The 13,220-nt window shown below is 34.2% G+C and overlaps 1 pseudogene; it reads left to right on the top strand.

Moving 5' to 3' along the window:
* The first annotated feature begins 9,256 nt into the window (after nucleotides 1-9,256).
* On the top strand, nucleotides 9,257-11,537 carry LOC114049878 (annotated as a pseudogene).
* Nucleotides 11,538-13,220: the final 1,683 nt, after the last annotated feature.

Genomic DNA, 13,220 nt, shown 5'->3' with positions numbered 1-13,220 from the left:
ACACCCAGTGAATAAGCTCAGGTGTTCGACTGGGAAAAAACCTGTTGCCTAACCCTACCCTACTCATTCCCCAAGCTTTTTCTTCTCCCTTCAGTCCAAAAAAAAATAAAAAAAACAAAACTTCAGGCAACAAAGCTAAAGAGGAGAAGTTATGTCTAACCTTTGGGAATCATTCATCCCAAAGTGAAATTCTCTGCTGAAAACTGGGACCAGAGGAGCAAGTGAGGAGGGTTGTAAAGTCAGGTCACTCATTCTCCCACACCCCAACAACCAATGTCACTGTCAGGACTAGGACGATGAGGGCAGGAAATCCTATATTTCAGGTGGGAACTTCACATTACTTCATAATAATTTATTCTAATATCAGAATTGCCACTTCCTGCTCACCCCCTCAGACCTCATTGGCAAACCTACACCCTAAGCCAATCACCCCAGGGAACAATAGATACATTTTTTGCCCACAACCAACACTAGTCAATCAATTAATAACTAAACATTTATTATGCACCTGCTTATATACAAGGCATATGCTAGAAGCTGGGGCTACAAAGATGAAAATTATAAACAGTCTCTGCCTCCAAAGAGATTACATCTTACTGAGGGATAGTATATATAAACAGATAAATACGAAAACATTTGAGGGAGGATCACTAACAATTAAGGAGAATAAATGAAATAAAGGGTGTGAAATTGTGAAAAGTGCTTTGAAAAGTATAAGTCATTCAAATGTTATGTTATCATAATTATAATAATGTAATACCTGGAAACACTTTCCAATTCACTGAATTGATCTTCCAGGTAAGGTCACCCCAGGTTCAAAGGACTCTGGACTACCTCCATTTAAAATTTTAGTTTATGAGCCCCATCCATTCCAAGTCTTCACCTTTCCTGGTTAATCAGAGTAAAAAGAAGAATGGTAAAGAATCCACAATCACATGAAAGAATGGTCTAAATAAAAAATAAGTTAAATGTACAATAAAACAACTCTGAGGTTTCACCTCACACCCTGCAAATTAACAAATATGACTTTGATTTTCTTTTTAAAATTCTTGTTGTCTTCTGAAGTTATCAATTTTTATTTGGTCAATCTTGACTTTTAGGAAACTTGTAAGTAGGGTAAGGTTTTGCTGAATTATTGGTCCTTTTAAAAATTCTCCTCTGTATGAACAGACAGTTTGCAGGGGAAAAAATTTAAAGCTATTTATAGTCATATGAAAAAATGCTCTAAATCACTATTGATAAAAGAAATGCAGATCAAAATGAGGTACCACATCACACCTATCAGACTGGCTAACATGACAAAACAGGAAAGTGATAAATGTTGGAGAAGATGTGGGAAAATTAGAACACTAATGCATTATTGGTGGAGTTGTGAATTGATCTAACCACTCTGGAAAACAATTTGGAACTATGCCCAAAGGGCTATAAAATTGTACATACCCTTTGACCCAGCAATACCACTTCTAGGTCTGTATCCTGAAGAGATCATAAAAATAGGAAAAGGAGCCACATGTACAAAAATATTTATAGCAACTCTTTTTGTGATGGCAAAGTATTAGAAATTGGAGGGATGCTCATCAATTGGGGAATGGCTGAAAAAGTTGTGGTGTATTAATGTAATGGAATACTATTGTGTTATAAGAAATGATGAGCAGCAGATGAAGAAATTAAAGCCAAAATATAGTCATATGAAAAAATGCTCTAAATCACTATTGATTAGAGAAACGCAAATCAAAACAACTCTGAGGTACCACATAACACCTATCAGATTAGCCAACATGACAAAACAGGAAAATGATAAATGTTGGAGAAGGTGTGGGAAAATTGGAACACTAATGCATTATTGGTGGAGTTGTGAAATGATCCAACCACTTTGGAGAGCAATTTGGAACTATGCCCAAAGGGCTATAAAAATGTGTGTACCCTTTGACCCAGCAATAGCATTTCTAGGGCTATATCCCAGAGCAATCATACAAATGGGAAAAGGACCTACATGTACAAAAATATTTATAGCAGTTCTTTTTGTGGTGGCAAAGAATTGGAAATTGAGAGGATGCCTATCAATTGGGGAATGGCTAAACAAGTTGTGGTATATGAATATAATGGAATATTATTGTACTATAAGAAATGATGAATGGGGGCAGCTAGGTGGTGCAGTGGATAGAGCACTGGCCCTGGAATCAGGAGGACCTGAGTTCAAATCCAGCCTCAGACACATAACACTTACTAGTTGTGTGACCTTGGGTAAATCACTTAACCCTATTGCTTAGCCAAAAAAAAAAAGAAGAAGAAAATACTTCAAGCAGCCAGAAAGAAACCATTAAGATACTGTGGAGTCATAGTCAGAATTATCCAAGATTTAGCAGCTGTCACATTGAAGGAGCAAAGAACTTGGAATATGATATTCTGGAAGATAAAGAGCTGGAATTGTAATGAAGAATAACCTAGCCAGCAAAACTGAGTATAATCCTTCAAAGGAAAACAATGGATATTTAATAAAATAGAGGACTTTCAAGCATTTCTGATGAAGGCCAGGGCTGAATAGAAATTTTTACTTTCAAATACAAGATTCAAGAGAAACATAAAAAGGTAAACATGAAAGTGAAATCATAAGGGGCTCAATAAGGTTAAATTGTTTGACTTTCTATATGGGAAAATAATGCATATAACTTCTAAGAACTTTATCATTATCAGGGTAGTTGAAGGATGCTACATAAAAAGATGTGGGAGTGAGTTGACAATGTTGGTATAATGTAAAAGAAATGGATAGATGAGAAAGATATATGCTCTAGGAGAAGGGGGAAGGAGGAAGTAGAATGGGGGAAATTATCTCACATAAAAGAGGCACATGAGGAAAGTCTTTTACAGTGGAGGGGAAAACTGTGAGGATCAGACAATGCTTCAACATCACTCACATCTAAATTAGTTCAACGAGGGAAAAATTTATGTACATACTCAACTGGTAATAGAAATCTATCTTACTCAATAGGAAAGCAGTTGGGGAAGAGATTTAGAAAAAGGGCATGGGTGATAAAAGTGAGAGTGGATAAAAAGAAACAGTAGTCAGAAGCAAAACAGACTTTAGAGATGGGACAGAATAAAAAGAGAGAGACAGATAAATAGGGAAAAAATAGGATAGAGGGAAATGCACAGTTCTGACTGTGAATGTGAATGGGATGAATTTACCCATAAAACAGAAGCAGATGGCACAATGGATTAGAAACCAGAATCCAACAATATGTTGTTTACAAGAAGTACACTTGAAACCAAGAGACACACACAAAGTTAAAATAAGGGGCCAAAGCAAATGTATTTTCAAGCAGACTTGAACTGATATAAAAAAGGCAGGGGTAGCAATCATGATCTCAGAAAAAGTAAAATTAAAAATAGACCTAATTAAAAGGTATAAGCAGAGAAACGGCATCTTACTAAAAGGCAAAGTATTATCACTGAAGTAATATCAATCCTAAACATATATGCACTAAATGGAATAGCATCCAAATTCTTAAAGGAAAAGTTAAATAAATTACAGAAGGAAATAGATAATGAAACTATACTGGTGGGGAAATCTCAACTTTTCTCTCTAAGTACTAGTAAATCTAACCAAAAAATAAATAAGAAAGAAGTTAAGGAGATGACTATAATCTTAGAAAAGTTAGATATGATAGGCCTCTAGAGAAAATTAAATGGGAATAAAAAAAGAGTATACCTTTTTCTCAGCTGTACATGGCACCTTCACAAAAACTGATCATGTATTAGGGCATAAAAACCTCACAACCAAATGTAGAAGAACAGAAATATTTAATGTACCCCCTTTCAGACCATAATACAATCAAATTACATTCATAAAAGGGCTATAGAAGCATAGATTAAAAATTAATTGGAAATTAAATAATCCAATCCTTAAAAAATGAGTTGGTCAAAGAATAAATCATAGAAACAATTGATAATTTCATTAAAGAGAATGACAACAATGAAACAACATTCAAAAATTTGTGGGATGCAGTCAAAGCAATACTTAGGAAAAATTTATGTCTCTAAATGCTCACATCAATAAAAGAGAGAAAGAGCAGATCAAGAACTGGGCATGCAACTAAAAAAAGAGAAGAAGAAAAAGAACAAATTAAAAACCTGCAATTAAACACTAAAATGGAAATCCTGGAAATCAAAAAAGAGATTAACAAAATTGAAAGTAAAAAATCATTGATCTAATAAATAAAACTAGAAGCTTTTTTATGAAAAAAAATAGATAAAGTACTGGTTAATCTGATTTTTTTTTAAAAAAAAGAAAACCAAATTACCAGTATCAAAAGTGAAAAGGGTTAATGCACCATCAATGAAGACAAAATTTGAGCAATTATTAGGAGTTATTTTGCCCAATTATTTGCAAATAAAATGGACAATCTAAATTAAATGGATGAATATTTACAAAATATAATTGCCTGGATTAACAGAAGAGGAAATAGAATGCTTAAATAACCCTACCTTAGAAAAAAATATTGGACAAGCCATCAATGACCTCCCTAACAAAAAATCACCAAGACCGGATGGACTGACAAGTGAATTCTACCAAACATTTAAGGAACAAATAATCCCAACAGTATATAAATTATTGAAAAAAATATGTAAAAGAGACCTACCAAATTTCTTTTATGACACAAATATGATTTTTATACCTAAACCAGAAAGAGCAAAAACAGAGAAAGAAAACTATGGGCTAATTTCCTTAATGAATATTTATGCAAAAAGTTTAAATAAAATACTAGCAAGATTACAACAATATATCACAAAGATGATAAATTATGACCAAGGGGGACTTATACCAAGAATTCTGGGCAGGTTCAATATTTGGGAGACTATCAGCATAACTGGCCATATCAATAACAAAAACAACAAAAATCATATGATTTTATCAATAGATGCAGGAAAAGCCTTTGACAAAATACGCTACCAATTGCTGTTAAAAACACCAGAAACCATAGGAATCAATGGAGCTTTCTTAAAATTATTAAGAAGTATCTACCTAAAAATAAAGGCAAGCATTATCTGTAATAGAGATAAACTTAAAACCTTCTCAAAATGATCAGGAGCAAAGCAAGAATGTCCATTATCACCACTATTATTCAATATTGTACTAGAAATGCTAGCTATAGCAATAAGATAAAAAAAAAAGAAATCAAAAGAATAAAAATAAGCAATGAGGAAACAAAACTATCACTCTTTTCAGATGATGTGATGACATATTTAGAGAATCCTAGAGAATCAACTGAAGATTAGTTGAAGTAATTAACAACTCCAACAAAGTTGTAGGACATAAAAAATATATGAACCCAAAGTTTTAGGACATAAAATAAGCCCACTAAATTATCAGTATTTTGATATACTTCTATCGTATATATTTCTACATACAACAAATCCCAACAGGAAGAGATAGGAAGAGAAATTCCATTTAAAATAACTACAGACAATATAAAATACTTGAGAGTCTACCTGCCAAGACAAAACCAGTGACTATATGAACACAATTACAAAACACCTTTCACACAAATAGAGATCTAAACAATTGGAGAAATATACAATTCTACCTAACTTACTCATTCAGTGCCATATAAATCAAAGTACCAAAGAATTTTTTATAGAGCTAGAAAAAATGATAACAAAATTCATCTGGAGGAACAAAAGGTCAAGAATATCAAAGGAATCAATTTTTGTTGTTGTGTTTGTCCTTCATTCTCAAAGAGAACCATGACATCAGGGAGATGATGACATGACTTGCAATTGACTTTGATTTGAAGGAGGGAGCCTCATTTTCTCCTCCAGAGTCATCTGGGTCCAGTGGCCAAATATTCCTCAGGACAACTAGAGATGGCCTAGGATGCAATGGGAGGCCCTGGCCCTTTTAAGCTATGATCTTTTCAGGTTCTCACTTTGAGTGAGGTAAAGCCAGCCTAGTAGTACCAGGTTTCAAACTATATTGCAAAGTGGTAATCATCAAAACAATCTGGTATTGATAAAGAAAAGATTTCCCTGGGAAGATTAGAATTGGTCTTGGGTCTAGATTTTGTACTAATTAGGGGCTAGAGCTGGGCCTTGCCACATCATGACTCTGACTTTTTTGCTACTCATCAATTCTAAATCTGCCAATAACTCAGCATAGCTGAAGAAGTACTCTATTTTCAGGCAGACTTTAGAAAAACCTGGAAAGACTTGTATGGACTGATGCTGAGTGAAGTGAGCAGAACCAGGAGAACATTGTACACAGTAACAGTCACATTCTGTGATAACTAACACTGATAGACTTAACCCTTCTCAGCAATACAAGGATCTAACTAAGACAGCTCCAAAAGTCTCATGATGGAAAATGCTATCCACATCCAAAGAAAGAACTATGGAGTTTGAATGCAGATTAAAGCATACTATTTGCTCCTTTTTATCTTCTGTTTTGTTTTATTTTCTCTTTCTTGTGGTTCCTTCTATTGGTTTTAATTCTTCCTTGTAACATGACTAATGTGAAAATATGTTTAATAGGAAGGTATATGTAAAACCTATATCAGATTGCATGCCATCTTAGGGATGGAGGTGGAGAGGGAGGGGGAGAAAAATTTAAAACTCAAAAGCTTATGGAAGTAGTTGTTGATAAATCAAAGTAGATTAATAAATAAATATTTTTAAAAAGAACTACTTTATTTTTCTTCAGAAATCTTGGTCCAGGAGTTCTTCCACTGGGTGGATGAATAAAAGTGGTAGAGTGAGAGGTGTGGTAGAGCCCTGTTCTTCTGTCCCCTTCAGTATGAATAGATTAGAATGCACTCAAAATAAAATAAAAGTATTAATGAATGAAGCCAAAAAAAAAAGATGGAGGAGAAAAAAGAAAGACATCCAAAGGGCCTTAAAAGGGAATAACTTTGAAGATATGAAAAAGGAAAGAACAAGAAAATGAACAAACAGCAAGAAAAAAAATCTCCCACGTTAGACCTTAGTTGGTACTAGACCCAGACATATTAAAAGTTTCTGAAGATTATGATCAAAGGAATCATTGATAATGAACCAATATCGATACTAAATGCAAATGTAACAAAGGGTATAACCTCTACATTAATAAAGGAATACAAATCACTAATAATAAAAGAAAATTCTGGGGTTCTATCTTATGCCTGTAAATTCTTCAAAAGATGGGAATAGCTAGTGTTTAAGGGACTTCAAAAAATGATGAGGAATGTTAATACACTGTTGATGGAGCTATAAATTGGGCCAAAATCCAGAAAGCAATTATAAATTGGGCTAAGAAAGGGAATAAAATACCCATACACTTTGTCCCAGAGATCCTATTGCTAAGAATATAACTCAAGGTGATCAAAGGCAGAAGAAAAATATGGTGTCCCATATGCACCAAAATACTCATAACAGCATTTCTCTGGTAAAAGAAACTTAATAATAATTGTAAACAAAGTAGATGCTCATTCATGTGAGAATTTTTAAATAACTTGTGGAATGAGTGTATAATACATTATTATTGCTCCATAAGAAACAATTAATAAGAAAAAATACAGAGAACTACGGAGAAATTTATATGAACTGATTCAGAGTGAAACTAGCAGAAACAGGGAAACAATATGCACAATGATTGCCACAATGCCAATGGAACGAACAACCCCCACAAAAAAAGTAATTGAAAGCTGTGTAAATACAATAATCAAGCTTGTCCTAAATAAGAGGTGAGAAAATGCACCTCCTTTTCCTTTTTGAAGTCCATGAGCATGGAACATATAATATACTGCCAAGCTGGGTTGATGTGTTGACTAGTTTTAGTAAAAAAAATTTTCTTATCTGCTGTTGTTGTTACAAGGACTAACAATTGATAAATAGGGAGAGGTGAAATGAAGATGATATAGAAACAAAAGATCAATAAATTTTTTTAAATTTAAAAGTCCTGAAGATAAGCCATCAGAAGGAAAAAATAACAAATTTACTTCAGTAATGGCCCAAAAAGTGAAAGTGAACCTAACAAAAGAAATCATACACACTTTAGAGGAAATGAAGGAGGCCCTAGTGTCAATAAAGATCTGGCATCTATAATGACAGATTTATCATTGGTAAAAATGAAATAATTAAACAGGTAGTCATTTTGGCCCCTACCTGAACACTGACATTCTGTCATAGTTTCATCTATCCATTTTATAACCTAAACTTCACTGCATTTAGAAAGATGACAAAAGATGGAAAACTCAGTGATAGCACATGGGGAATAGCATGGTGTTTGCAGGATAAAGAGGGGAAAGGGATTCAATGCAACCAAAGACACAATGTTCCCCTTGCTACTGTGTATGCTAGATTGATTATCATGTTGTACCACAGGAGCAAAATATGGTATATTTTACCTATATACCACCACCACCCCCTTTTGGAGCATAATGAATGGGGAATACAAGTTTGGCATATGAAATCATGAGAGAAAACCATTGTACTGGCATGGTTCAGAGTGTCAACCTATTACAAAGACTGATAACAAAGTCAAAAACATGGAGAAAGCTGTGGAAATTTTAAATAGAGAAATAGAAGTAATAGGAAATAAAATACTCTGGTTGAACCAATCAGCAGAGGGAGCAGAAAGTACAACAAAATAAGATTTAAAAAAATCTGTACTGGAAAAAAAGACTTGGAGACATTACAAGTATAGCACAGATGTGGCACCAACCCCAACTCTCTCCAAGGTTTTTCTCTCCCTGGGCTGGAGCTAGATCACTCACTCTACCTGTACTCACACTGGTAGATTGGGGTGGTGTCCCCAGAGGAGTGAGCCAGCCACAGGTGGCTAGCTATACCACTTCAATTCATTCTCTCAGGGTCCTATAGGTGATCTTAGTGTGAGGAAGTTCTACTCCTACTACTCACTATTGCAGTTCCTGAGCCCCCACCACTGTGCTTCACATTTATACAAGTCGCTAATAATACCATTAATTCTTAATCATGAAGTATTTATAAATAGAAGGCAAAGCAATAATAATTATAAGGTAACATTTATTCAATAGAAGGCAAAAGCAGAAATGATCAAAATGTAACATAACATAATAGTACACTCATAAGCATAGGTCACACTCCCCTACCAATGCAAACAATGACCATGGAGAGTACGTGCACACTTAAAGATAATGAAGAGTGTAAGTAGGGAAACCCATGTTCATGGGGCAACTCATGACTCTGGAGTATGACCATCTCTAAATGTAGCTGGGATGGAGTGGAAGAGTAGGTCATTGGAATGGAGGAGATTGATGAGCAAGGAAGGAAGCAGAGGTACTCTGGTAAATATTTGATAACTGTCTCTTTGGGGGGATATGATCACAACACATTTATTAAATTATTAACTCCATAACTTTCTTAAGTCTATCAGCTTTCTCACTTTCTTAAGACAATCAACAAAACAATATATCAAGCCCTGATTTGTAGGGGTTTTTTTGATTTTTGAATTGAAAATGTTCACACTGAAAATTTAACAGTGCTTCTCTTAATGCAGTATAATATAACAAGAGTTAAGGGTATTTGAAAGAATATCATCAATTTGTATGTTGAAGTCTCCTAATATGAAGGTAAGGAGTATTCCACCTTCTCCACCATGACCAGTGAATCAAAGGGTATGAGTGAAAATACAACCATAGCTAGAAAAGGTGGTCAATGATACTGTGTCATTAGCAGGGAGCTATGTCTCAATGAGTGCTATAAGATGGAAGGAGTGGAAGGTTTAAGGTTGAAAGGTTTAAGATGAAACTAAGTTTTTTAATCAAAAAGACTGTAGAACAGATAAAAACTAAGTGCTGTTTTTTTAAACACTAAAAATATAATAAACCATTAATTAAATTGATTGTTTAAAAAATAAACAAAAAAAGAAAATTGAATGACTAAAGTAAAATACTTACAAAGTTAATTCATAACAGAAAGGAAATAAAACAATTATCCAAAATGTTATACAAAACTGAAAATTAAAAGGTAATTGATGAGCATCTACAAAAATAGAAAATATGTAAACAAGAAGAAGAAATCAAACTATAAATGAACTGCTAACATCAGATTTTAAGGGAAAAAATTAACTGAATCACAAAAATCTAAATAGAAAAGCATTAATAGTGGGGGGTTCCAATACCTCATTTTCTGAACATGACAAGTTAAACAAAAACCAATAAGGAAGAAGTTATAGACAAAATACTAAAATTTTCGATTTGCTAGATTTTTGGAGTGAAATAGACTTGACATTTTAATCAAATGTGCTCAGTACACTTACAAAAATTTACCACATCATAGGACATAAAGAAATTATCAAAAATGTAGCAAAGATTCTCAGCAATACAATGATCCAAGACAATTCTAAAGGACTTATGATGAAAAATGCTATTCATCTCCAGAGAAAGAACTGATGGAATCTGAAAGTAGATTGAAGCATACTTTTTCTTTACTTTGTTTTTATTTGTGTTTTTAAACCTGTGTTTTCTTTTCACAACATGACTAGCATGGAAATACGTTTTGTGTGACTGCACATGTATAACCTGTATCAAATTGCTTGCCTTCTCAATGGGAGGAGAGAGGGAGGGAGAGAATTTGGAACTCGAAATTTAAAAAAAAAATTTTTTAATGTGTTTAGATGTAATTGGGGGGAAATGAAATAATAATTTTTTTAAATGTAGCAAAGGACAGAGCTAGTGTCTGAAGTGAGATTTGGACCTAGGTCTTCCCGACTCTTAGCCCACCACAGTATTTATTTACTATGTAACACTGCCTCTGAATTGAAGATACTTCTTAGAAGTTTTTTCAACAAGGCATTTTCTTCTTTTGTTTATGGTAATCTTTCAGAAACGTTCTCTTCACAGATGTTGTCATCACCGACCTAAATCTTGGCAAATCTTCAGATTGACATGCATGTTTTCAAGTGAAGACCACTGAACTCTGCCAGTACTATGTGAGATATAATAGTAGAACTACTGGTGCAAAATCAATTAATGTATCTGTGATGCAGTTTATTGACTGATTGATTGATGGATCCTAACAAGAAAAGCAAATAGAAGTTTATGGTGCAATCAGTGTTTGCTCTGACCAACACCTCAATGATGGAAGCAGCGGAGGAGGCAAAACCAGGAGATCTTACGATTTTGTTAAATATGTGTTTAAATTGCCAGCAGCGAGTGATAAACCATATGATGCACAAATAAGTAAAATTATAGCCACAATGGCATTGATGTTGGAATCATCCGTTACATCTAAATCTGTACATTCTTTTTGGCATAGTATCCAGGCTAAGAAAGTCACAGAAGAATAGAAGAGGCTACAAGTAGCAGTTAAGAGATTACTGAAGGAATTGTACACCCTCTTGGGGAGGGTGGAGGAGATGGAGAAGGAGAAAATTTAAAACTCAAAATCTCATGGAAGTAAATGTTGAAAACTAAAAATTAATAAATAAATTGTTTTTAAAAAATAAAAATAATTTTAAAAAAAAGATTACTGAAGGAAAACAATATAAGGAAGACGGGCTGCAGATGAGGAAGACATCGTAAAGCAGCAGGCTAGTTGCAGCGTTAGCCACCATCATAAAGAAGGAAGAGCTTGATAGCTGACTATACTGGTTGTCCGGTTTTTTATTGATCATGAAATTATAGTATCAAACATTCTATGCAAAGGCTGGTTAATTGGATTGATGGATCTGCCACATCACGGGATTTAAATTTATTCTTGACAATGTTTAAAGTGAAGTTAACATATGATACCTCACAGGCATTGCCTCCATTCCTGCACAAGTAATCTCCAAGGTTTAAAACGTGAACCATCGGGGTGGCAGGGGGGAATTTTAAAAATATCTTTACTAAAGTTAAAGGAAAACACTGGGTCATACTCCAATGACACATCACAAATGTCATTTTAAACATTTTTAAACCTTGGTACATATTGTGGGCAGCTAGGTGACATAGTGGATAGAATGCTAGGCCTGGAGACAGGAAGACCTGCGTTCAAATCCAGCCTCAGACACTTATTAGCTGCGTGACCCTGGGTAAGTCACTAAACCATAATTGCCTCAGGTTTCTTATGTATAAAATGAGCTAGAGAAGAAAATGGCAAACCACTTCGGTTTCTTTGCCAAGGAAACCCCAAATGGGTTTTCTCACAAACAGTCAGACATGACTGAAGGATTACCTCTTTTAAAATGAGAAACTATTCCTCAACTGTTGGAGCTGCCCCCTTAGATAATAGGAGTCAGAGAAAAGCAGAAAGGGGCAATGACCTATGTCAAATATATAAATCCACATGCTTATTGACTTAAGAGTTTATCTCCATGTTTTCAATGCTGAACAAGTTCAATTTTTTTGAACTTAAGTGAATAGAGTCATTAAAAGTGCTAATCACCAAATTGTTGTCCAAAATGGTTGTATCATTTCGCAACTCCACCAACAATGTATTAGTGTTCCAATTTTCCCACATCGTCTCCAACATTTATCATTTTCCTGTTTTGTCATGTTAGCCAATCTGATAGGTGTGATGTGGTACCTCAAAGTCATTTTGATTTGCATTTCTCTAATCAAGAGTGATTTAGAACCTTTTTTCATGTGATTATAGATAGCTTTAGTTTCTTCCTCTGAGAACTGCCTCTTCATATCCTTTGACCATTTGTCAATTACTTGTATTCTTATAAATTTGTTCTCTATATATTTTAGAAATGAGGCCTTTGTCAGAGACATTGTTGTAAAAATTCTTTCCCAGTTTTCTGCTTCTCTGCTAATCTTGGATGCATTGGCTTTATTTGTGCAAAAACATTTCAATTTAATGTAATCAAAGCCATCCTTTTTGTATTTCATAATCATCTCTATCTCTTATTTGGTCATAAATTCTTCCCTTCTCCGTAGATCTGAAAAGTAAACTATTCCTTGAGCTTCTAGTTTGCTTATAGTATCAGTCTTTATATCTAAATCCTGTATCCATTTTGACTTTATCTTGGTATAGGGTGTAAGATGTTGATCTATGCCCAGTTTCTGCCATACATTTTTCCAGTTTTCCCAGCAGTTTTTGTTAAATAGTGATTTCTTATCCCAGAAGCTGGAGTCTTTGGATTTATCAAATAGTAGATTAGTATAGTCATTTATTGTTGTGTCTTGCACACCTAACCTATTCCACTGATACACTACTCTGTTTCTTAGCCAGTACCAATAGTTTTGATGATTGCAGTTTTATAATACAATTTAAGATCA

The sequence above is a fragment of the Vombatus ursinus genome, unplaced genomic scaffold (genome assembly GCF_900497805.2).
Source record: "Vombatus ursinus unplaced genomic scaffold, bare-nosed wombat genome assembly UNPS02014798.1, whole genome shotgun sequence".
Taxonomy (NCBI): domain Eukaryota; kingdom Metazoa; phylum Chordata; class Mammalia; order Diprotodontia; family Vombatidae; genus Vombatus; species Vombatus ursinus.
This window is presented reverse-complemented; position numbering and strand designations above follow the sequence as displayed.